Source organism: Malania oleifera, chromosome 3 (genome assembly GCF_029873635.1).
Source record: "Malania oleifera isolate guangnan ecotype guangnan chromosome 3, ASM2987363v1, whole genome shotgun sequence".
Taxonomy (NCBI): domain Eukaryota; kingdom Viridiplantae; phylum Streptophyta; class Magnoliopsida; order Santalales; family Ximeniaceae; genus Malania; species Malania oleifera.
This window is the reverse complement of record NC_080419.1, coordinates 99,397,372-99,422,245: the sequence shown is the minus strand read 5'-3', so window position 1 is coordinate 99,422,245 and position 24,874 is coordinate 99,397,372. Positions and strand designations below refer to the sequence as shown.

General features: G+C 35.9%; 1 pseudogene; it reads left to right on the top strand.

Annotated features, from left to right (window-relative positions):
• The first annotated feature begins 5,435 nt into the window (after window positions 1-5,435).
• LOC131151910 (pentatricopeptide repeat-containing protein At1g09900-like) overlaps window positions 5,436-24,874 on the top strand; it is a 36,110-nt pseudogene continuing 16,671 nt past the window's right edge.

Below are 24,874 nucleotides of genomic sequence, written 5' to 3'. Positions count from 1 at the left end.
TGTAGGACGGTTTTAGCCAATTAGCCTACGTAGAGGTGGTACTTTACCTGGGGTTCGCACCAGGAAGTGGTAAGGCAATTGGACCTACAACTGGGTTGTGGATGCCCATAGGTGTATTAGCAAATGGATACTTTGACTTTGTCTAGGTTGATCCCCTAGGGCTAAGTTCAGCCTTTAGGCCACACAACCCGTCATGGGGGTTAAGCATGTCGTTTAGTCCCAGAGAGTGTCTTTCACGCATATATGTTAATTTATCTAAATGGTGTTATTATTTTTTGAAATGGTTTATACTGTGGAAACGAAAAGGGGTATTTTCAGCGGTGTAGGATGAGTATATTGTATAAATGCTATTTTTGGTTAAATGGAGAATGAGATGTGTTGGCCTAAACAAGGCTTACGACACTTGATTTTGATGATAACAAAGTAAGGTTACTTAATTGCTTCAAAGTTGTGATGTTTCAAGAAAACTAGATTAAGAACCAACATACTTCATAAAGTGATCAATATTGAAAGCTCAAAGAAACATGAAGCTTAGGAACACAAAGCAACAACTTCGTGAATATTCCCAAAGAGTTCAAAGAAATGAAGAGAGTCAATTAGGATATGTATTGTAAGTACTTCAAGTATATTTTGAGTATGAAATCATTTTGAAGCTCATTAGGCAAAAGAGACTTAGAGAGCACTTGCATTTTAGTTACTCATTCACAAAGTGCTCAATCTCTCTTACTCATTCATCTTGTTTGAATCATTTCTTAAGAGAGTAGTGTGAGTTTGTGTTGTAATTATTATCAGATCATTGTGAGGGGCATTTCTTTGTAATCATCTAGTTGTTGTAAGGTTCTTTATGAACCATTTGGTGAAGGTTATTTGTGAACCGAACTAGCAAGGCATCTTGGTGATCCTTGTGGCTCTTGGTGAGCGCAGTAGGGATTTGTTCCTGAGTTGTAAGGCTTATCCACCGGTGAAGAAGTTTTATAGTGGATTGTGGAATCCTTGGCTTGGTGCTAAGACATGGATGTAGGCTTGGTGTCAAACTACATTAAAACTTCGGTGTTAAGCTTTCTCTCCCTATACTCTTTAATTTATGTCGTGGGCTTGATTTTTATTTTGTATATTGTGATATAGTTGCTTGCCATCTTACCAAGACTTTTGTTTTGTAGAGAGAAAATCTTGAATACGCGAAAAGAGTCATTCACCCCCCCTCTGACTCTATATTTTATATTCGCTATGGGGCGCACGTATATACTCCCGGGCTACGACGATTAACAACATGGTTGTTGAGAATTATATTGCTATTATATAATATTATGTAAATTGCAATATAACATTGGCAGGTTATGAGGAGGTCGTTATATTGTTATTATATAATATTATATAAATTGCATTATATGGTTTAAGAACCCTGATGGACTAGTTATGTTGAGAGCACGATACCATAGCTATAGGAAGAGATATCAGTGCAGTCACACTATTCAGAAAGTGTTGGTATAGAAAGTCGATTTGGCCAGTGAAAAGGGTTGAGTATGTTGCTGGTATACGGACAGGTTCGGTAGGCGAATTGAACGAACAAAAGAGTTACTTTGACTTAGCATTGGTCGGTTGGCCAGATACTAAGTCCAGCCTTCGGGCCGCACAACCCATCATAGGGGTTATACATGTTGTTTATCCATGCAGAGAGGTTCTTTTACTTATATTTGCAGATATAAAGGAAATTTTGTATTTTTTTTTTAATAATGGGTGTGAGTTACAATTATAAATGCATATTTATTTAAAGTTAGATTAATAGTTATATTTTGTCTATACTAAAACTCATGTGAGCCACATATTGATAATAATCTATTCTGTCTTATTGAGAGGTGTCTCACCCCATCCTTATCTAATATTTTTCCGTACCTACAAGGAAAAAGAGCGTGGCAAGCGTTGGGGCAGGGTTAATTATTACAGCTTAGAGTGAGTGTTTGTATGATGTTGAATTACTTATGTTTTATGTTATTCTTGGAATGTAATATTATTACTTGTAGATACCTTTATGTTGTGACGTTTAGTACTCTGTTAATGTAATTGAGGATTATATAATTTCCGCGGGCTGTATGATAGTCATGTTATCAAAGAATTAGTTAAAAGAACTGGGCCTCAGTTTCGGGTTTCGGGTGTTATAGGTGGTATCAAAGTAGTATGTTTTTCCTACATGGCACTCTGGACCCCACTTTTGGGTTCGAGGCGTTACACCTACCTCCCACGTCTTGACCTTATTCGAATCCATCCCTAGCCTAGATGATCCTTATTGACATTGGTCACACACTTGGTCCTTCGACTGTTAGCACTTCAAGAGAATTAGTTTCACATCTCGACTTTTTACGATGTCACTCACCTAGAGTTACGAACCGAACTGTTGGCTCTGATACCACTTGTTAGGATCGGAGGAGTTTATGGGTGAGTTTGATACACATGGGTGAACATCAATTTAACCCAAAAGTAAAAAGTCGAGATGTGAAGCTAATTCTCTTGGGCTCAACCATGTATATAAGCTCCCATCATCCACTCAAATTTTGTAATTTAGGAAAACTCACAAGTGGAATTCTCAACAGTTAAAAGGTAGTTCCTATCTCTCGACCTTTTCTTAAGCTGCATTAGTGTCTGCATGCCATTTGTAACACACATTTCATTTTATTTTCTCTCATCCTTACCATGTGTCATGAATAAATTCGCCAAAAAATTTATCATTTTTCATTATTTGAGATGCTACATGTCATTTTATTATTGGAGGATAACATATTACACTATTCTACCTCGCCCCTATGAAAGACTTCAACTATTCTTCAGAGGGGATCTTTTTAATACTCAAGCAATTAAACTCTCTCTCTCTCTCTCTCTCTCTAAATTCTCACTAGTTCAGGTAATCCTTTAGCCATGAGAATAACTTCACTTACGACAAATCCATGTGTTGGGTTTCTTGGAAATTGCCTAGTTCTCCTCTTTATCCCTCTCCAAAACATCAATGAGTTGTCTACAACAAATCTCCCACACTCTCTTGAGAACCCCCTCCACATTTTGGCTGACTCCCCTAGGAATAGTTTGATTATGTAAGGTTATAGCTAAACAAAAAAGGTAAGTAATGAACTAGAAGCTTCTAGTATTCAATCCACTCAAGATACTAAGGATGGGAGGGATATTGGCTATCATGCATCCTGCCAAACATGAAGAATATCTGGACTTTGCCACCCATATGACTCATGATGCAAGTATTTTCAAACCTTTTATGAAAAGGTGTTTGGTGTTCTTTAGGAGATGATGCAAGTATTTTCAAACCTCTTATGAAAAGGTGTTTGGTGTTCTTTAGGAGAATACAAAAAATATTTAATCAAACACTAGCTACCATTAGTTAAATGATTCCCATAACCACTTCAGTTCCATGACCTTAAGGGACTACTTTGAACCCTTTTGTCGAATTATCTCCAAGTGGGAACAACGACTCAAATGCTCTTTTTTTATATCCGGCAGGACATAATAATGACACACCATCGTCCTAAAGAAACTCTTTTACCTTAAACCTTGTAGCTGTCTCTCAAACACCACCTTTTAGGGGTATAGTCTCTACTATATAGGAGCATCCATTATATCTCTTGCACAAAATAAGCACGACGAACCCACTTCACTGCCTCCTCCAAACCTCCTTCTTTTTTATTGAACACCAATTATATCCAATTCTACGCCCCACATTTTGAGGAGGAAATAAAATAAGTATGTTATATCGGGATGAACTTTATTGTTTCTTATATAAATCAGATTATCTCCAAGCATCATCCCTAGGACTATGCTAGTCCTAATATGAAGTTTGTGGACACATCTAATGTCTAGGGATTGAATAGTGATCTCAAGCTAAAAAAATTCTCTAAATCCTCAAATGAGGAGATATACAACATAAATGTAAATCACGGTCATATGTGTCATCCTTTTTGCAAGAAGATCTTCTCCATTAAGTTAGGGGCAAATAAAATGAGTAGTTCTACTTTTGATGCATTCATTTTAACATCAACCTATCTCACTTGATATATGTGAAAAGCAATGCAAAATTTTTATTCTTAATTAGTTTTTGATTTTGTGAATGTAAATTATGAGTGTGTGCTCTAAGAGTTCAAATGGAGTTTTGTCTTAGGTTCAATTGTATAATCCTAGGAAGCATGTACCTAAATCAACATTGTGCATAGCAAATGGATCTTCTTTGGTCTTGATTTGATTGGATATTATTTTACAAATTGAATGAAGGAGAGTGACAGTATTGGTGTGGATAGCTGCAAAAGCAAAATAGTCGCATAAAGCATAACTCTACAACATCTATACTATGCGCAACAACTATAATATGCATCAACTATGAATTATTATTATTATTATTATTATTATTATTATTATTAAAGACACTCAACTCCCATGTTTGACAAAAAGTTAGAGATTTCTAAAGGGATTTCAAAAATTTCAGAAATCTCCTTTAAGGTTTGTAAAAAATGACACAAACTTTTTATGAGGTTTCAACATGCCAGATTTTCCCTGAAGTTTGCAAAAAAGACATAAATCTCTTTTAAAAAAACTAATCTTTTCGTAAAATATAGGGGATATTTGTGTTTTTTTGACAAATCTTAATAGATTCTTGAAAATTTTAAAACATTTGGGGAGGTCATTATTTTTTTACCAAACCTTAGAGAAGGTTAGTGTCTTTTACCTTTATTATTATTTTTATCATGAGCAAAAAACACTTATCTCCCCAAGACTTAACAAAAAGGCATTGACATCTCCTAAGATTTTAAAAATTTTAGAGACCTTTCATGAGATTTCAAAAATGCCACAAGCCTTTTCTAAAGTTTGACAAAAAGAAACAAATTTCCTCTAAAAAAAACTTATCTTTTTTACAAAATACAAGTGGAAGTTTGTCTTTTTGATAAACTTTAAAAAGGTCCTAATAATTCTTGAAATCTCATAAAAGGTCAATGAAAATTTTAAAACATAAAAAATGGAGGTCATTATCTTTTTGTCAAATTTCAGGATAGATGAATGTCTTTTGCCCTATATTATTTGTCAATTTTAGGAAATCAAAATTTGTTTGCTATAATATATATATATATATATATATATATATATATATATAAAGACGAGTGGAAATGCAAAAGAAAATTTTTTTTTCTAATTAATTCGTTATTAAAAAGATGCAAAATTCTAATAAAATTGCTCAATAAAAACTTTACTAGTTCAAACTTTAAGAGAGAAATAAGGTTAACCAAAGTAAAATTGTGTATTCTTTATATTTGGCATATCTATTTTATAACTATTTAATTTTTTTAAAATAAAATAATATTTCTGTAATTATTTTTAAAATTATAAATTTTAAAAATAAAAACTCATTGTCATAAATCAATATGTTGAAAACCTGTAAAACCGGTCGGACCAAACCGAAACGAACCAGGTCACAATGGATGCTCAATTTTTCACTCAGAACTCAAACTAAACCCTAAACCCCGAGTAGAACCGCTCGGAATATCCGCACTTCAATCATCTCCTTTCCCTCGTGAGCCTCCTCTGACGCATGCCATTCTGTACAGTTCCTTCAGCGAACCCATGTCGTGGAATTAGCGCAAAATTTCCGTTTTTGTGTCAGTTGATCAAGTTTTGTTCATCATCAGTTGCTGTTAGGACTGTTGATTTCGTCGAAGAATGCAACGCCCACGAATCCAGTTACGCCGAACTGCGGCAGAAAATGCAGAGTTACGCTTCCTCCGGCAGCTTAGCAAAAGCTCTGGAAACTTTGAATTTCATGAGAAGGATCGATGGGAAGCCGACTGTGCATGATTATAATGCTTTAATTTACTGTTATTTAAAGCGGGGCAATCCCGTAGGGGAAGCGCTATATCATTTGTATAATGGGATGAAGCGATTCGGGCCGTGTCCGAATGCATTGACATTCAACACGCTTCTTAATGGGTTGCTGTCTCGTGGGATGATCCAAGATGCTCTTTTTATTGCACAGGAGATGCGGCGAAGTGGGTTTGCGCCGTCGTTCAGTTCTTTGTCGAAAATGTTGAGAAAAGCATTAGAATTGGGGAGCTTAGTAGATTCATTTCGCGTGTTTGGATTTATGCTAGCTTCGAGCTTCTTTCCGACCTTACCTACTTTGGATTGGATGATTTGTAGGCTTAGCAGAGCTGGGATGATTCGTGAGGCATATTTTGCGCTCTCTATTCTTTTGGGTAAGGCTTATTTTTGTGCTCCATGTAGTTACAATCCAATCCTGTGGGCTCTGTGTAAGTCTGACCAGAGTAACATGGCCTTGGCACTTTTCTATTCTTTGAAGAAGAAGGGCATTGCTCATAATGCTTGCTCATATACAGCTTTGATATATGGATTTAGTAGGGAAGGGACGTGGGAAGAAGCTCTCTGTATGCTAAATGAAATGCAAAGAGATGGGTGTAAGCCCAATGTGATAACATATACTGTAGTTGTTAAGTTTCTTTGTGATCACAGGAGGATCCAAGAAGCTACAGGCCTGTTGGATGAGATGGAAAAGGAAGGATGTGATCCAGACTTAATCACATATAATATAATTCTCCGTGAACTTAGCTATCAGGACAAAGTGGCTGAAATTAGTGAGCTCATGCAGGTTATTGATCAAAAGGGTTTTGCTCCCAATTCCTTCACACATTCTGCTTTAGCTGGAGGCTTTTTGAAAGCTGGTAAAATAGGTATAGCTAATAAATTATTGACTGATATTATTTCATGGGGCTGCACAGTTGATATTGTTATTTATAATATATATTTCCATAGTTTTTGTCGTGGTAATAGATCAGAGGAGGCATTATCCTTAGTTAATAGCATGGTGGAAAGAGGGTTTAGGCCAAATAATGTGACATATAACACAATTTTGAACGGATTTTGTAAGGAACATGATGTAAAGAAAGCTTTGGAACTATTTGATCGCTTTGAGTGGGATGAAGATGGGCCTGATATGGTTTCCTTTAACACTGTTCTTTCTGCAGCTTGCAAACGGAGAAACTCCTTAATAATTCGTAAGGTCTTGTATTTTATGGAGGACGCAGGTGTTAGGCTCAATGTTGTTAGCTTAACTTGTTTGATTCAGTATTTTTTTGTTGCTGGGAATATTCCCGAGTGTTTGAAGCTATTGGAACACATACTATGCAATGGCCCTAGTCCCACTATAGTGACTCTTAAAATGCTTCTGAACTACCTGTGCAAGAGTGGGTTACTTGAAGCAGCACACCAAATTTGTAAATATTTTAGAAGCATAGGGTATTCTCCTAACTTGACTTAATAAAATATTCTTATACATGCCTCAATAAGAGAGTGCAATGATGTGTTGGTGGATCAGTTGTTTAGAGATATGTGTGACCACTGACCAGAGATTAAAACCAGATGCTGTAACATATGGATCCTTGATTAATGGTCTTTGTAAGGAAGGGAAGATATCAGTCACTCTTGAGATAAGGGATCAGATGCGAGAGAATGGGCTCACGCCAAGTATATCTATTTAAAATGTCATCTTGGATGTAATGTTTCAGAGAGATAAGTTCCAGGGTATTGTATTTTTTCTGAAAGACAGGGCTATGGATGGATGTGAGCCTGATACCGTTTCTTTTGAGATTTTAAATCAAGCAGCATTAAAAGGTTGGACAAAAAGCTTTCCCAAGGCCATGAAACTTCTTGAATTTGTGATATGCTGTAATTGCAGTAAAGGGATATGTCAGGGAGCTGTAATAAGGTGACTGACATGGTTAGTGTCTGCCATGCTTGTTTCTGATGCCTTGTTTAAATAATTCACCTGTTCTTGAACAAGGATGTGTTCCGCAAAGATTACCAAGAACCAGGTTTGGTAAATTCTTATTGCATGTCCATTTTGTGCCTAAACACACGAATACAAATGCACACACACACAAACACATACATGTTGGGATTTTATATGCATTTTTAATGCACTCACATACTTACACCCCCTAAATCATTGAATCATGAATTTTTACCATTTCCTCAATTCTTTTTTTCTAGTTCTCATTCACTAAACAAAATTAAGATCTTTGTTAAAATGACCTGCTCACGTACCCTAAACCAGTCCTTCAGCTGTCCATATCTTATATATTGTGTAAGTATGGGCATTACCACTGTTTTTATCCCCACACGAATTGTTTCTGTATTGCCACTGAGTGCTACGATGAATGTTGGATTGGAGGAATGGCAAGTGCTCATCTACCTCATGAAGTGGCATGGATTTGAATCTGGAAACGACCTTCTAGAAAATAGGTTAAGTTGCATGTCATACACTTTCCTCAGACCATAAGTGTGAGCTTTGTGCTCCAGGTCTACTATTTTATTGCTATTTGATGTATGACATGGTTACTTTTTTAGATATTTTTTTAAGAATACTGTTTTCCTCCTGAGAAGTGTCCGTATCTCATATATATGACAATTGAACAGGACCAAAGAAGCCAGGAACTTGTTTGGGGACTATCCACAGAAACAAGGAACAGAAATTTTAGGATGAGGTAAATCACCCATATCTATGAGGGCGATACTGGTTAGTTCTTAGTTTGCATTATATGTTTTTGCATTTTGATTGATTGTTTTATAGAAGAAGAAGAAGACCACAACTGAACAAGTTTTTATTTTAATTTTTACTTTTATGGCTAATCCTTTTGTCAATCTCTTGCAGCTCTACGCACAAAAGGTTTTGATATGTGCATTTTTCTCCATTCTTCAGCTGAGAAAGACATAGCTCAATGTGAGTAAGCAATGAAATCATTCAATTTATTCATGAATTACGTTCTTTTGGTGGGACAGGCATCAGCATGCTATTTTAATTTCATGTATGGCATCACAATTAGGTTAGCATTTGAATCTGCTAAAAAAAACTGAGTTATGCAGTATATGGTAGCTAAGGGGATATAAACAACAAATCCTGTCAAGCCCTTGCTAATGTATGGAATTGGTTGGGGCATAGTGGGATATGTGCATGGGATCCTTGAGGGACATGATGCCTATGCACGACTTTCCTTTTTGGGACAGCTTAGCACTTCTGCAAGATAATTTAGGCCTACTGTTGTAACATAGACTTTGACCTGGGTTTTTTTGGGCCACTGGTTTATGCCATGAACTATAGGAACCATGCTTGTTTATCAAGAGTCTGCACCAGCTGTCATTACCTGGTCTCTTTATGTTGTGTTGGTTTTGGATGCTTGAAGGGAGAGCTTTTCAGAATTTCAGCGAGATTGGAGGATTCTTTTTGCTTTGATACTTCAATGTATTTTTTTTGGGTGATTTTAGTTTCTTTTCTTTGGATTTTTCCAGAATTTTGATGGGATATGTCTCATTCTCCTCTTTGCAAAATCTTCTCTTTCTAGTTAAATCTCTTCTTTTGCTATCAAAGGAAGAGTCTACGCCAGCTGTTGGCCAAGGTGTGACAACTATTGGCTCACATGGTGGAGGCCTGGGTTGTAGGTCAAGTGACGATCAAAATGTGGCATTGTTTATTCGTTGTATTAATATTTTGTCTTCATATATGTTCCTGTATTAGGAAAATAAAAAAGTCACTTATTGGGAACTGGGGTTATGAGAATTGAATGAAAAAGAAGAATATGATGCAAGACATAGGAGGTGGTGTGAAGAGAAAGGAATTAAGAGAGAAGGCATAGAGTGAAGAAGAAGAAGAAGAAGAGTGAGGTAGGACAAGGAGCAATGCCATGGGAAGGTCCTTGTTGGAAATAATTTAGAGGAATTCAGCCAAGGGATTGTTTGGTATAGTTAATAGTTAATTGTGTGTTAAGTTTAATTAGTAGTGTTTTGTGTATTCGAGCATTGGGGGCTTGTTTGTAATATTGGTGTATTTTTTAGGGGTATGTTTGTAATTTCATATAGTTTTAGGCAGTGTATATGTAATTTCATGTGTTAGAGACTTTCTTATAATTAGTAAAAAGCCATGAACAGGTAGTTGTTGATGAATTTGAATAGAGAAGTGAATGTGTGATTACCCCTTGTATCTCCTCTTTCCTCTCTTCAATTTCTTCGAATCTCTCCCATGGTTGCAAATCCTTGATGTTGTCCCGCATAAGAGAGGGGAGTAATGTTTGCAGGATATGCAAAATTTTCAAAAAGATATCTTTATGGATGAGCGGATACGCATCGATTTGATGTTTCTATGTCTTTCTTATGCATGTGCTTGTGTGATGTATCTTATATGTTGGACAAGATGCATCTGTGACCCTGGCTTGAATCCCTTCACAGGCCACAGTGTGGCCAATCATTCCTACTTTGGTTCTTGCTGATTCTTGTTCGCCCATTGTTTTGATATTTTGTCAATTTGCGTGTGGTGTTTTTTTTTTAAATAGAAATTTATAAGGGTAAGGTTTGTATAATTTAGAATTGTTTGGTGGTCAACTTATATGTTGCAAAATGGTGAAAATTTTGAATTTTTGGAAGCGAGTTTTTGTAGGGGTTTTGAATTTTGCAATAATTAAACAATAGGGAAGAATAACCTAAGAACAATTGGGTTCATACAAGTAGAGATTGTTGCAAAGGCATTCTTTGAAGTCTATTGATGGTGGGGATGATAGAGGATGGACTTTACTCAAGGACTTAAATTTTAGTCGAAATGTCGAAATTTCGAATTTCAAGGGGTCCCGAAAGGAAACTAAGAGACAGATTTGATTTTGAAAAAATTCAACTGAAATTTCGAGCTTTCGGCAAATTTCATTCGAAATTTCGAAAATTTCGAAAATTTTGGCTGTTCTTCCGAAATTTTCTGGAAATCATGTGGAAGAAAAAAAAAAAAAATTGGAGGGAGGAATTTCAGCGCTATTCTGAGTATTCTTAGATTTTTTTTTGTTTTTCCCACGTGATTGTGCACGTTGTGAAACCCGTGAGCTTATACAGTGAAAAACAAAAATCTCGTAGAGATACTCTGCACTCTGCAGATCCATTATTCAACCCAATAATTTCACCGACCACTACACAAATTATTTGTATAAATTAACATGCATTCGGATACATACCTCAAGCTCAAACTCTCAAAGCCTTCTTCTTCTTCCATCTTCAAACTTCAAAAAAAAAAACCCTAGATTCCAAATTTCTGCTGCCTCCTGCCTCCACCTTTGAAGTTCGAACTCCAGCCCTAGCCTTCGAATCCCCTTTTGCCAGCCCTTCGAGCCTCTGCCTCTAGCCTTCGGCTTCACCCTCCACCTCCATCGTTGTCGGCGTCGCACACAGTCGCAGCTAGGCCTGGCAAAACGGGTCATAACCCGTCGGGTCACCCGGACCTGTCTGTTTAAAACGGGTCCGGGTTTAAGAAAGTTAACCCATTTAATAATTGGGCGGGTCACGGATTAACCCGTTTATAAACGGGTTAAATGGGTTTGGGCGGGTCACCCGCCGGGTGACCCGTTAATTTCAGTTCAGTCCTTCTCACACGCGCACGCCTACCCTCACGGTTCACACTTCACAGTTCACAATCACACACACTTAAAAAAAATAAACCCTAAGGTAAAGTTCCCCTTCCCGACTCCCTAACCAGCGCTGCGCCTCTCCACTCTCCAGTCTCCACTCCAGTCTCCACTCTCCACTCTCCAGTCAGAGAGACGACCTCGGCACACCTCCACGATCTCAACACCGGGGCACAGTTGCCGTCGTCACCCTTCGTCTCCGACAAGGTCCTGGACGAAAATGTCGTCGCCAGCCTCCAGTCTCCTCGTCTGGCCAGCTCCACCTCCACAGACCACTACTCCACACGCGTCAACCCCCCGGCCCCCCCCCCCCCAAGCTCCACACATGACACACCATTTCTTTTTATTTAGAAATTAATAAATTAAATGCAGTTTTTTTTTTTTTTAAATGTCATTTTATATGAAAATTTAAAAAATTTTAAAATAAAAAAATTATATATTTTTAAACGGGTGACCCGTTACCCGCCCGTTTATTAAATGGGCGGGTTAGGGTTGGCATGTGTGTGATCCGTTTAACATTGATCCGTTTATGACCCAACCCGTTTATGATCCGACCCATTAGTGACCCGCCCAAACCCGGCCCGCCCGCCCGTTTTGCCAGGCCTAGTCGCAGCCGGCCGCAAGAACTCCAGCCTGCAATCTTCCTTTTTGCCGAGGCTCTCGCAAAGCTGCGAGCAAGAAACCGAGAGAAGAGAGACGAGAAACGAGGGACGAGAGTCTGGAGCCCCTGTCGCCCCTCCCTCCACGAGCAGCAGCAGCTCCACAAAATAAAAGGGCTGCAAATTAAAGGCTGGTTTATATTTTAAATAACATGTTTTAACTTTTAAGTTTTTTTATTTACTCAAAATCTTCCTTGCCCCCACTATATTTATAGCAATGCCCTCCTCTCCCATTTACTATTTACCCCTTAGTATAAATGTATAATAAATAATTAGTTAATAACTAGTAAATTTAATAACTAAATAAAATTAGAATAATTTACTATTATTGTCTTATTATAGTATAAATTAATAAATTATTTCATTTATTTAAATATATTCATTTTAAAAATTTATTACTTAATAATAATTTTCTAAAAATTATCATTAATTTTGTAATTTTAATTTAATAATTTAATATTTCTCTTAGTAAATAATTTATCTTTATTTAGCATCTAAATATTTTTATTTTAAAATTATATAGTAACATCCAAATAAATTTTTTTTTTTTTTTACAAATTTAGAGTAATTTAACACCTAATCAGTATAGCCTAGTAATTAAATAAATTAAAGTACTTATTAGCTTAATATAGTTTATATTATTTCATTTATTTGACTAATTTAATTTCCATAATTTATTGGTAATTTTGTACATTATCATTAAATTTTGTTAATTTAATTTAATATTTTAATGTTTGTCTTATTTATTAATATTATATTGATAATAAAACATCTCAAATAATTTTCTTTTAAAATTGTTGACTAATTTAACACCTAATTTTTGATTCATTGGTACCTTGTAGGAAAGTAAAATTATCTACAAAACTGTCTGAAAGAAGAAAACAAGATCCAGCATGAGAACATTTATATCCGATGCCCAATGTCAAGAATGGATTTATTTGCAAATACTGCGAAATACAAATGAAGAGTGATGGTGCAACAAGATTAAAAATGCACCTAGCAAATTACGACTCGCAGCATAATATAAAATTCTGCGACAAAGTACCTCCAAAAGTTAAGCAGAAAATGAGAATTGTTTTAGAAAGAAAAACAACAGCTAAGGCCAAAAAAATAGAAATAATGGATCAAATAAAAAACGAATTGCGTGGGAACTTGATGCAATCACAACAAATTGATGAAGTTGATGATATTGCATACCCGCTTGACATTTCTTCCTATGAAAGGTCTGCATATTGTCAAGCATTCTATGCTTCAAAACAGACGGAATAGGAAAGAGACCAATCTCCTAGGTTTGCAGGTAGTCAACAAGGAGGTAGTTCAGGGGCTGGTAGTAGTGCAGGGCAACCTCTGATGAGGCGATCTCAAAGTGTGAGAGAGCCAGAAATAGAGCCATATATTTCAAAGCCTTCTCAATATTACAAGTCAGATGCAGCAAAACAAAGAAACTTAAAAAATTTATTCAGCCACTTTGTCCATTTCGGCCTCCATATCTCTTATTCGAAGCTTCATGTTGTAATAACAAAAAATAAGCTGCTGAAGTCTGCTGTAGGCTAGTCTATTTGTTTGCTTTGTGTGAATGAGTGCAAATGTGCTCCAATTTCGTTCACAAGCTGATGAAGATGCGGTTTGTGACAAAATGCGCAATGCTAGCTTTCTTAGGATTGGAGCACTTGATCCATACATCATCCACCAATCAGCTGTGCAAGATGTTTTAAGAACACAAGTTAGTATTTACTACTTAGTAGATTATACTTGAAGTTTGTAACTTTGTATTGTACATTTATATAAAAATACTTACCAGGTGCCATGGTTGCCCTAGCTGCTTTAGCAGTTGCTTCTCCAAAGCTTCTTTTAGCATCGCTAAATATAATAATCTAAAAAAAATATTGTTATTGAATAATTAAACATGGATTAAGACTTATTTTATTTAAATTTTATTTTAAAAATATACCTCATTTCCAATTTGATCCAAGCCTGAGGAATGTGGCTCAAGGGTGTTAAAAACTTTGTGAACTGCATCAAGAAAATAAGGATCTTCCCCAACATCTTCTTTGTATTGACATTTTGGATTTAAGAAATAAGCTGCCAATCAAATAAAGTAAAATATAAATATGTAATAAGTATTTTGATATATGAATTTCTTGAATTTATAAATATTTTATACCTGCTGCTTGAAGAGGATGTTCAAGGGTTCTTTCCCACCGGTCATTGATGACTTTGAGAACTCATCTTGCACTTCTTGCACCTATTTCAACGGCCTCTTTCATCACCCTTATTGCTTCAAACACAACTCCTAATGTTGGCCACACTTCACTGTCAACTATACGCAATACTCGATATGTAGGCTCATAAATGTTACAAACTTTTGCCACTTGATCCCAAAATTGATGGTTAAAAACTGTACTTTCAATTTCTCTACCCATTTTTGTTCGACTAAGAGCATGCTCAGCCCATTCATCAGATGTGAATAGAGATTTTAAACCTACTCTTTTTTTTTTTGTAGGCTATCAAGTGCAATGTAGTTTGTAGCAAATCGTGTGGCCCCTGGACGCACAATATCCCCTTGACAGTGCTCCCTCATTTTAGCAAGCAACCATCCATGATTATACATAAAATTAGTGATCTGTCTCCCCTGCAAGATCACTATGCTTATTGCCTCTCTTTTTCCGATCTCTTCAAAAATGAGATCAATACAATGAGCGGCGCAAGGAGTCCAATACAAGTTGAATTTTTTCATTAATTTTAGACCCGCTTTCTTGTAGGCACTACCATTATCGGTCACCACTTGGACAACATGTTACTTTCCTACCTCTTGCACAACATGTTTTAATAAGGAATATATGTATTCATGGTCTTTTATTTTGTCAGAAGCATCTACTGACTTTAGAAAAATTGTGCTTCCTTTTGAGTAAATCATGAAATTTATGATGGATAATTTTGTAGGGCCTGTCCATCCATCACACATTATAGTGCAGCCATACGTGGCCCACTTTTTCTTGACTTCTTGTACGTGGTCTTCCATTTCCTTTACCTCTAAATCAAGGTATTTTGTTTTGATTTCATAGGGTGTCGGTGGATTGACTCCCATTCCAGCTGATTGGCAACCCCATACCATGTTTTTAAAATGAGGTGATTTTGCCTTCTCAAGTGGAACATTATCATATATAAAAAACTTTGAAATCAACCTATTCATTTCTTCTTTTATTTTACCTCATTTGAATAAATTTTCAGGTTTCTTTGTTTTGCTGCATCTGACTTGTAATATTGAGAAGACTTTGAAATATATGGCTCTATTTCTGGCTCTCTCACACTTTGAGATCGCCTCATCGGAGGTTGCCCTGTACTACTACCAGCCCCTGAACTGCCTCCTTGTTGGCTACCTACAAACCTACGAGATTGGTCTCTTTCCCATTCTGTCTGTTTTGAAGCATAGAATGCTTGACGATATGCAGACCTTTCATAGGAAGAAATGTCAGGCGGGTATGCAATATCGTCAACACCATCAACTTCATCAATTTGTTGTGATTGCATCAAGTTCCCACGCAATTCATTTTTTATTTGATCCATTATTTCTATTTTTTTGGCCTTAGCTGTTGTTTTTCTTTCTAAAATAATTCTCATTTCCTGCTTAACTTCTGGAGGTACTTTGTCGCAGAATTTTATATTATGTTGCGGGTCGTAATTTGCTAGGTGCATTTTTAATCTTGTTGCACTATCACTCTTCATTTGCATTCCGTAGTATTTGCAAATAAATCCATTCTTGACATTGGGCATCGAGTATCCATGTTCCCATGCTGGATCTTGTTTTCTTCTTTCAGACATTTTTGTAGATAATTTTATTTTCCTACAAGGTAACAATGAATCAAAAATTAGGTGTTAAATTAGTCAACAATTTTAAAAGAAAATTATTTGAGATGTTTTATTATCAATATAATATTAATAAATAAGACAAACATTAAAATATTAAATTAAATTTACAAAATTTAATGATAATGTACAAAATTACCAATAAATTATGAAAATTAAATTAGTCAAATAAATTAAATAATATAAACTATATTAAGCTAATAAGTACTTTAATTTATTTAATTACTAGGCTATACTGATTAGGTGTTAAATTACTCTAAATTTGTAAAAAAAAAAATAAAATTATTTGGATGTTACTCTATAATTTTAAAATAAAAATATTTAGATGCTAAATAAGGATAAATTATTTACTAAGAGAAATATTAAATTATTAAATTAAAATTACAAAATTAATGATAATTTTTAGAAAATTATTATTAAGTAATAAATTTTTAAAATGAATATATTTAAATAAATGAAATAATTTATTAATTTATACTATAATAAGACAATAATAGTAAATTATTCTAATTTTATTTAGTTATTAAATTTACTAGGTATTAACTAATTATTTATTATACATTTATACTAAGGGGTAAATAGTAAATGGGAGAGGAGGGCATTGCTGTAAATATATTGGGGGCAAGGAAGATTTTGAGTAAATAAAAAAACTTAAAAGTTAAAACATGTTATTTAAAATATAAACCAGCCTTTAGTTTGCAGCCCTTTTATTTTGTGGAGCTGCTGCTGCTCGTGGAGGGAGGGGCTCCAGACTCTCGTCCCTCGTTTCTCGTCTCTCTTCTCTCGGTTTCTTGCTCGCAGCTCTGCGAGAGCCTTGACAAAAAGGAAGATTGCAGGCTGGAGTTCTTGCGGCTGGCTGTGACTGTGTGCGACGCCGACAACGATGGAGGTGGAGGGTGAAGCCGAAGGCTAGAGGCAGAGGCTCGAAGGGCTGGCAAGAGGGGATTCGAAGGCTAGGGCTGGAGTTCGAACTTCAAAGGTGGAGGCAGGAGGCAGCAGAAATTTGGAATCTAGGGTTTTTTTTTTTGAAGTTTGAAGATGGAAGAAGAAGAAGGCTTTGAGAGTTTGAGCTTGAGGTATGTATCCGAATGCATGTTAATTTATACAAATAATTTGTGTAGTGGTCGGTGGAATTATTGGGTTGAATAATGGATCTGCAGAGTGCAGAGTATCTCTGCGAGATTTTTGTTTTTCACTGTATAAGCTCACGGGTTTCACAACGTGCACAATCATGTGGGAAAAGCAAAAAAAAATCTGAGAATACTCAGAATAGCGCTAAAATTCCTCCCTCCAAATTTTTTTTTCTTCCATATGATTTCCAGAAAATTTCGGAAGAATAGCCAAAATTTTCGAAATTTTCGAAATTTCGAATGAAATTTGCCGAAAGCTCGAAATTTCAGTTGAATTTTTTCAAAATCGAATCTGTCTCTCAGTTTCCTTTCGGGACCCCTCGAAATTCGAAATTTCGGTCGAAATTTCGACATTTGGATTGAAATTTAAGTCCTTGCCTACAGCCGACTTCAGCAGCTTGTTTTTTGTTATTACAACATGAAGCTTCGAATAAGAGATATGGAGGCCGAAATGGACAAAGTGGCTGAACAAGATCCCCTGGACCTTCTTGACATACCAGTTGAATTGGGTGATGAGGATGAGTATCCACTTTTTCAATGGATTAGGCCATCCCATCTTGATGAACGAGACGGAAGTCCCCATCCACAAATGGCCAAGCATGCACAAGATGACTTTGGCATTGATGTTAATCAGGTAATGGTAGAAGAAGTAATATCTAGTAGTGATGATTCTCAAATGAATCTTGGATCTAGATATGGAACTTCATCCACTATGCCCTCTGGTGGTGATGATGATAATGACGACGATGATGCTGGTGGTGACGGATCTAACCATGGCGGTAGCAGTGGGCAAGGTGGTGATGGTGGGGACTATAGAGGAAATGAAGGATGGCAAGATTATAGACCAGAAGTGGAATATACAGGTCCTTCCCAACTAGAAGATGAGGGTCCACAAAGAGAAACACGTCCAGTTGATAGGCAGTACAGTCGTAGAAAAGGAAAAGGGAAGATGCATCAAATAGAAGAGGATACCTTTTCCCTTAGTATGGAATCTATGAGTATAGGAACAGAGCACGACTCTAATAGTTATGGTGGTTATGAATCTACATAGAACAACTCCTCACAATCTACATATGGCCAACCGTTTTCACATGCAAATGAGCAGGCACAACAATATGGAAATTGGCAACCACATGTCTATGGGTATGGACAAACAGGTCAAGAATATGGGTATGAGTATGACCAGTATGCAAATGCAAAACAATCCTATGGACATGCACAACAAGTAGAACCTGCAAGAAGAAATCCTAGCACACGAAGATCTTCTGGCCGAGTAGAAACTGCCATGAACCAGATGACTACGGAGGAGTATAACAACACATGTACACCTATACTCAATATTTTGGAAATTATATGACATGGAGTGATTATTGTAAACAATATATGTCATCTCGAAATCCTAATGATAGGGATAGGAGAGATGACTTTGAACCACCAAGAAAGTCCATGTGTTATTAGATCATTAAATGTATAATTTTTATTGAAAATGTAGTTGTTTAAATGATAATTTGTTGCCTTAAATCTTAAAGGAATAGCTTCAAAACTTTATAATCATTTGAATGTTCTTCAGTTCGTAGTTTGTTTCGCGATATGCAGTTTAATATCCTACACACTGGAAACTTGTCATAGATGCATTTTTTTAATGTATTTGATACCATATTAAGCATAATCATCTATTCTAATATTTCCTAAAGTTTTATTGTAAATTTCCATAATTTAATATAAATTTTCGTAACTTCTTTAAATCAAAATCGAAATCGAAATTTCCGTAAATTGAGACCATTGAAATTTCCATCGAAATTGAAATTTAAGTCCTTGACTCTACTCCATACTAGAGCTCAAAAAGGTGAACTCAGGGAGGTACATTATAATGTCATGATGTTGCAGTACTTATTTGTTTTCTTTATTGACATGAGTTGAACATTTTATGCAATTTTTCATTTCTCAAGGTGCTAGCATAGGGCTTCCTTATAATGGAATCTTTCTTTATAATGGAATCTTATACAGTTTTTTCTTGTCTTAAATTTTTTTGAGTTTCTAAAACTGTGAACAAGAATCAACATTTCTTTTTAATGAAGCGTGATTTAAAATGTAAATTATCATCTCATGGGTATCTGGCCCACCACTTCCCCCCTCTGGTTCAGATTTATTAACTATTTTCTTTTTCCAGTTTTTATTCCCCAGAATGCATATGAGAAGATATATTGAAAACAAAAGCCTCAGAATAATGTGGATCTGTGATCAAGGACTTAAAAATTCCAGTTGAAATGTTGAGGTTTCGAGAGTTTGGAGGGTATTGAAAGAAAATTGAAATTCATAATCAGTTTTGAAAAGTTCGGAAAATTGGACAATTTCAATCAAAATTTCGGGTCTAAACTTGAAAATTGATGGAAATTTAGAAATAAAATGAATTTGGAGGAAGACATGAACATCTGACCACTAGTGGTCGGGGGGGATTATCAGTCCCTTGTTTTTCCTTTTTTTTTTTCCTTCCCCCAGATGTGATTTGTGAATTGTGTCTTATGCAACTGCACTGAGTATACAATGGAGAGGGGCAGAGCATCTCTGTAAAAGGGTTTAGGGTTCTTTCTCAATTGCAGATTTACTAAAGCACGAAGAGATGTTCTCTGCATCTCTGTAAGCAGTGAAATAAGTCTCCTAATCCCTTTGTGTCCACAAATTAAAATTCTTAAGCATAGAATCACAGTCACAGTCTCCACTTCTTGTCTTCATCGTCTTTTACTTTCTTCCAACTCCAAAAAAATCCCTAGCTTGAACAAGGACTCTTGTGCAGCAGTTATCCGCCCATTGAAAAAGTCAGAGAGTTGATGACTGAGTGGTCATACATCACCATCACACCATTGCACGGTTTGCACCGCTGCAAGCACCCCCAGCTGTGGCATCCCTTGGGTCTTGATGTGCCAGCTCCCAGCCTTCCACTGCTCTTTCCATCTCTGCAATTTCTCCCACAAGCAACAGCAAATTAAAACATACTCCCTCCCCAAAAAGCACTTTTCTTGTTTTGCCCCTTCATAAGTCTCAATTCACACTACCTGTTCCCATTTACCCTCCTTATTGTTGGTAATGATTGTATTACTGAACAAGATCTTATACCAGATTGGGATAGGATGTGACTAGCTCCACAATTCCATCTTGATGAGTCAAGGATTGATCTTCACGTGAATCGAACCTTGGACCTCCTATTACCAAGTAGCCATGCAGCCCACCCATGTACTTGGTATAATTATTTTTGTCTAAAAATGATAAAGATATTTAAATTTATAAATAAATTACATCATAAAATGATTAAATATTTTAATGCATTTTATTTTAATAATTTTTATCCTATCTAGTTTAGCGCATGTGTTATTTTTTAATTTTATTTTGATTTAGCATCTGATTAGTTTTTCTTTGAAATTATTCCTTAATTTAACACCCAATCATTGTAGGAAGGTGAAACTATTTGCAAAAATGTTTGGAGGAAGAAAGCAAGATCTAGCGTGGGAACATGGGTATCCATTGTTGTGTGTAAAGAATGAATTGATTTGCAAATATTTTTGATACATATAAAGAGTGGTGGAATGATTCTATTAAAGATGCATTGGCAAATTTTGATCCGCAATATAATATCAAATTTTGTGACAAGGTACTTCTTTGATGCAAAGCAAGAAATGAGGATTGTCTTAGAAAGTAAGACAATAGCTATAGTAGAAAAAAGCAGAAAGAATGGAGGAGATCAAAAATGAATTGTGCGAAAATCTAATGCAACCTCAATAAATTGATGATGAGGATGATGTTGATGAGATAACTTTTTAATAGCAAAAGAAATTTCATTAATAGAGAGAATTTACAGGGAGAGAGAATAAGAAATTATCCAAAAAAATTCGGTCCATACAAAAGAAAATTAAAATAACAAAATTCAAGTGTACGTGTTCCTCCAACCCCTATTTAAAGCATGAAAACTAGTTTCCTTGAAAATTCCAAACCCGACACACCATAAAGAAGTCAAAAGCTGAATCTTTTTCCACACCAAAGACGAATTCAACTTTTTCCCAAAAAAAATCCACATGTTGCTTTCCAAACATGAACTGCATAAAATTGCATATTTGCTGCCCTTCTGCAGGGCTGCCCTATCCTTCCTTCTCCCAAGCCGGTAAAATTGATGACTAACAAGTCTTCCATTGAATAGGGGGCAAACCCAACTCTCTTCCATAATACCAAACAAATTTTTCCAAATCCACCATGCAAAGTCACGATGCAAAAAAGGATAGGAGGCTGTTTTGGATTTCCTATAACATATCATGCAAACATCTGGAAAAAGTGCCTTCAAAGGGGCTCCTAATTTGCAGCAAGTTATTGGTGTTAATTTTGTTAAGCACAACCAACTAAGTAAATGCTATAATTTTTGGGGTAACTTTTACCTTCCAAATAACAGGGTTTAAAGGAAAGGGTGAGTTTGAATAGGTCGAAAATTCAAAGAATGATTTACAAGATACGCCCCGGAATGATCTAGATACCAAGAACGAACATCCCTTCCCAAAGATAAGTTGCAATTGTCAATATGGATAACAAGGACGACAACTTCACCATCTCCCTATCATTTAGGGATCTCTTGAAATAAAGATTCCAAGAGACTGGAAAGCTACTCGCATTGTCCACAAAAAAAGAAATAACTCTGTTCGGCTCAAAGCCTAAAAAGACAAGGAAAAGAAGTGGAAAAAGATACTTTCCTGAGCCATGGGTCTTTCCAAAAATGAATCTGGGAACCACTCGCCACTTCAAATTTAGTGTGGGTGAAAATAGAGTAAATCTGGGGAATAGACCTTTATGGACTCCCTAAGAACATCTCAAACTAGCATCATTATCCTATCTATTCTCATCGAACCCAAACTTACTATGTATAACTCTGTGCCACTGGAAATTATCTTCTAACGGGAAGCGCCACAACCATTTAGCTAAAAGAGCAGTGGATTTAGACACCAAGTTACCAAGACCCAACACCCCTCCTTTTTAGGTCTACAAACAGGCCCAGCTCACTAAATGGTCCCTATGACTCCCTGCATTAGACCACAAAAAATCTCTCATGATCTCAAGCTTACTAGCAATTGGCACTGGAATTTTAAAAACATATAAAAAATACAGTGGAATGCTAGACAGACAAGCCTGGATAAGCATAATTCTAATCCCAAGAGAAAAAATGGCACCCTTCCAACCATCTAATATCTTTGTAACCCTTTCCATTCTGGATTCCAAATCCCAATGGAACTCCTAAATAAATTAGGGGCCAATCCAATAAACTACGCCCCACATTGCAGGCTGCAGCCCAATCGCAATGGAGCGTGACCTCTCATGAGGTGATCTCAAAGTGTGAGAAAGTTAGAAGCAGAGTCGTATATTTCAAAGCCTCTTTAGTATTAAAAGTCAAATGCTACAAAAAAAATTCTAAAAATTTATTCAGTGGTAAAATAAAAAGAAGAATGAATTGGATTTCAAAGTTTTTATTGAGAATATTCTAAAAAAGGAAAAATCATCTCACTTTAAAAACTTAGTGTGGGGTTGCCAAGTTGATTCACCAACACCCTATGAAGGTAGAACAAAAGACCTTGATATGGAGGTAAAAGAAATGGAAGATCATATAGAAGTGAAGAAAAAGTGGGTCATGTATGATGTATAGCATTGTAATGTTTGATGGATGGATGGACAAGCCCCACAAAATTATCCATCATAAATTTTATAGTTTACTTCAAAGGGAGTACAATTTTTCTAAAGTGATAGATGCTTCTGACAAAATAAAAGACCATGAATACATATGTGGCCTACTAGAAAAGTGTAGTGTAAGAGGTAGGAAAGCAAAACGTTGTAAAGGGATTGATAATAATTGCAGCACATACAAGATGGTGGGTCAAAAATTAATGAAAAATTCAACTTGTACTAGATCCCATGCGTGATGCCCATTGCAATGATCTGATTTTTCAAGAGATCAGGAAAAAGAGAAGCAGTAACTGACGTGATTTAATAGGGAAGGCAGATCATTACTTTTATAAATAACCATGGGTCGTTGCTTGCTAAAATGAGGGAGCAGTATCAAGGGGATATTGTGCGTCCAAAGGCTACACAATTTGCTACAAAATATGCTACAAAAAAGGGTAGGAAGGCAGATCATTAATTTTATATATAACCATTGGTGGTTTCTTGCTAAAATAAGGGAGCAGTATCAAGGGGCTATTGTGCATCCAAAGGCTACACAATTTGCTACAAAATAGGCTACAAAAAGGGTAGGCTTAAAATCTGTATTGACATCAAAAGAACGGACTGAACATTCACTTAGTCAAACAAAACTGGGTAGAGAAATTGAAAGTGCAGTTTATTTTTTTAAACTTTTTGATAGTATTGAAAGCATAGATCTTAACCACCAGTTTTGGGTTAGTATGGAAGAAGTTTGTAAAATTTATGAGCCAATATATCAACTATTGTGCATAGCTGACAATGAGGTGTGGCCAACTCTTGGAGTTGTGTTTTAAGCAATAAGGGTGATGAAAGAGGCTGTTGAATTAGGGGCAAAATGCTTAAAATGGGTTCCCAAAGCTTCCCAATTCCACAACGAAGGCAATTAAGTTCATGCAGCAATTAACCGAGTGCTAATACCAATTGTCATGGCCCAAGTATTTCACATCTTTGTGAAGGGCCGTGCAGTGCTAGCTAAAACACTTGTTTAACTAGCCAACCTTTATCACAGTTTACCAATAGAATGCATTCATCGTCGTTGAATGAAATGTAAGCAGAATCAGTAAGCGATTCATGAAAGTAATTGCAAGTAAGTGGTAAATATTGTAGCAACATAATTCATTAAAGCAATACCTCCATTAACCATGTGTGTCTAGCAAGGGAGGCTAGTAGGCTAAATACATTTACAATGACTAGTGAGTTTTACAAATTGATGAATACTCACCCATACCTAGTAACAATAACAACAACAAAACCAAGCCCTAAGTCCCACTAGATGAGTCTGCTACATGAATCCTTTTCCGCCAATATAGGCAATCATGGACAATTTCTTTTGAAACATTCAGGACTATTAAATCCTTGCTTACTATCTCACTTTAAGTTATTTTAGGTCTATCCTTACCTTTTCTATTGCTCCTCACAGTAACTAATTCACTCGTTCTCCTTAGCGCACTATGTGGCCTATGTTGCAAGTGCCTAAACCATCTGAGTCGTCCCTCCCTTATTTTATCTTTTACAGAAGTTACCCCTAACTTACCATGAATATGTTCATTTCGTAATTTATCTTTTAACGTTATACCACTCATCCATCTAAGCATTCTCATCTTGACAACTTTTACTTTTTGGATATGTTGTTCCTTATTCACCCAACATTTTGATTTATATAGCACAACTGGTCTTATAGCTGTCCTATAAAACTTCCCTTTTAATGTTAAGGGTTTTCGATGATCACTAAACACACTCGAAACACTTCTTCATTTTAACCAACTTTAACTCTGCATTATATTTTCCTCAATTTTTCCTTCAGCTTGCATAATAGATCCAAGGTATCGAAATCTACTAGTGCTATTGATTTCTTATTGATTTCTTCATCATCAAGTTTAACTTTGTCTTCAGTATTCCACCTACTATTATTGAAATTGCATTTCATATATTTTGTCTTATTTCTACTTTTTCTAAAGCCTCTAGGTTCTAAAGTTTCTCTCCATAATTCTAACTTAGATTC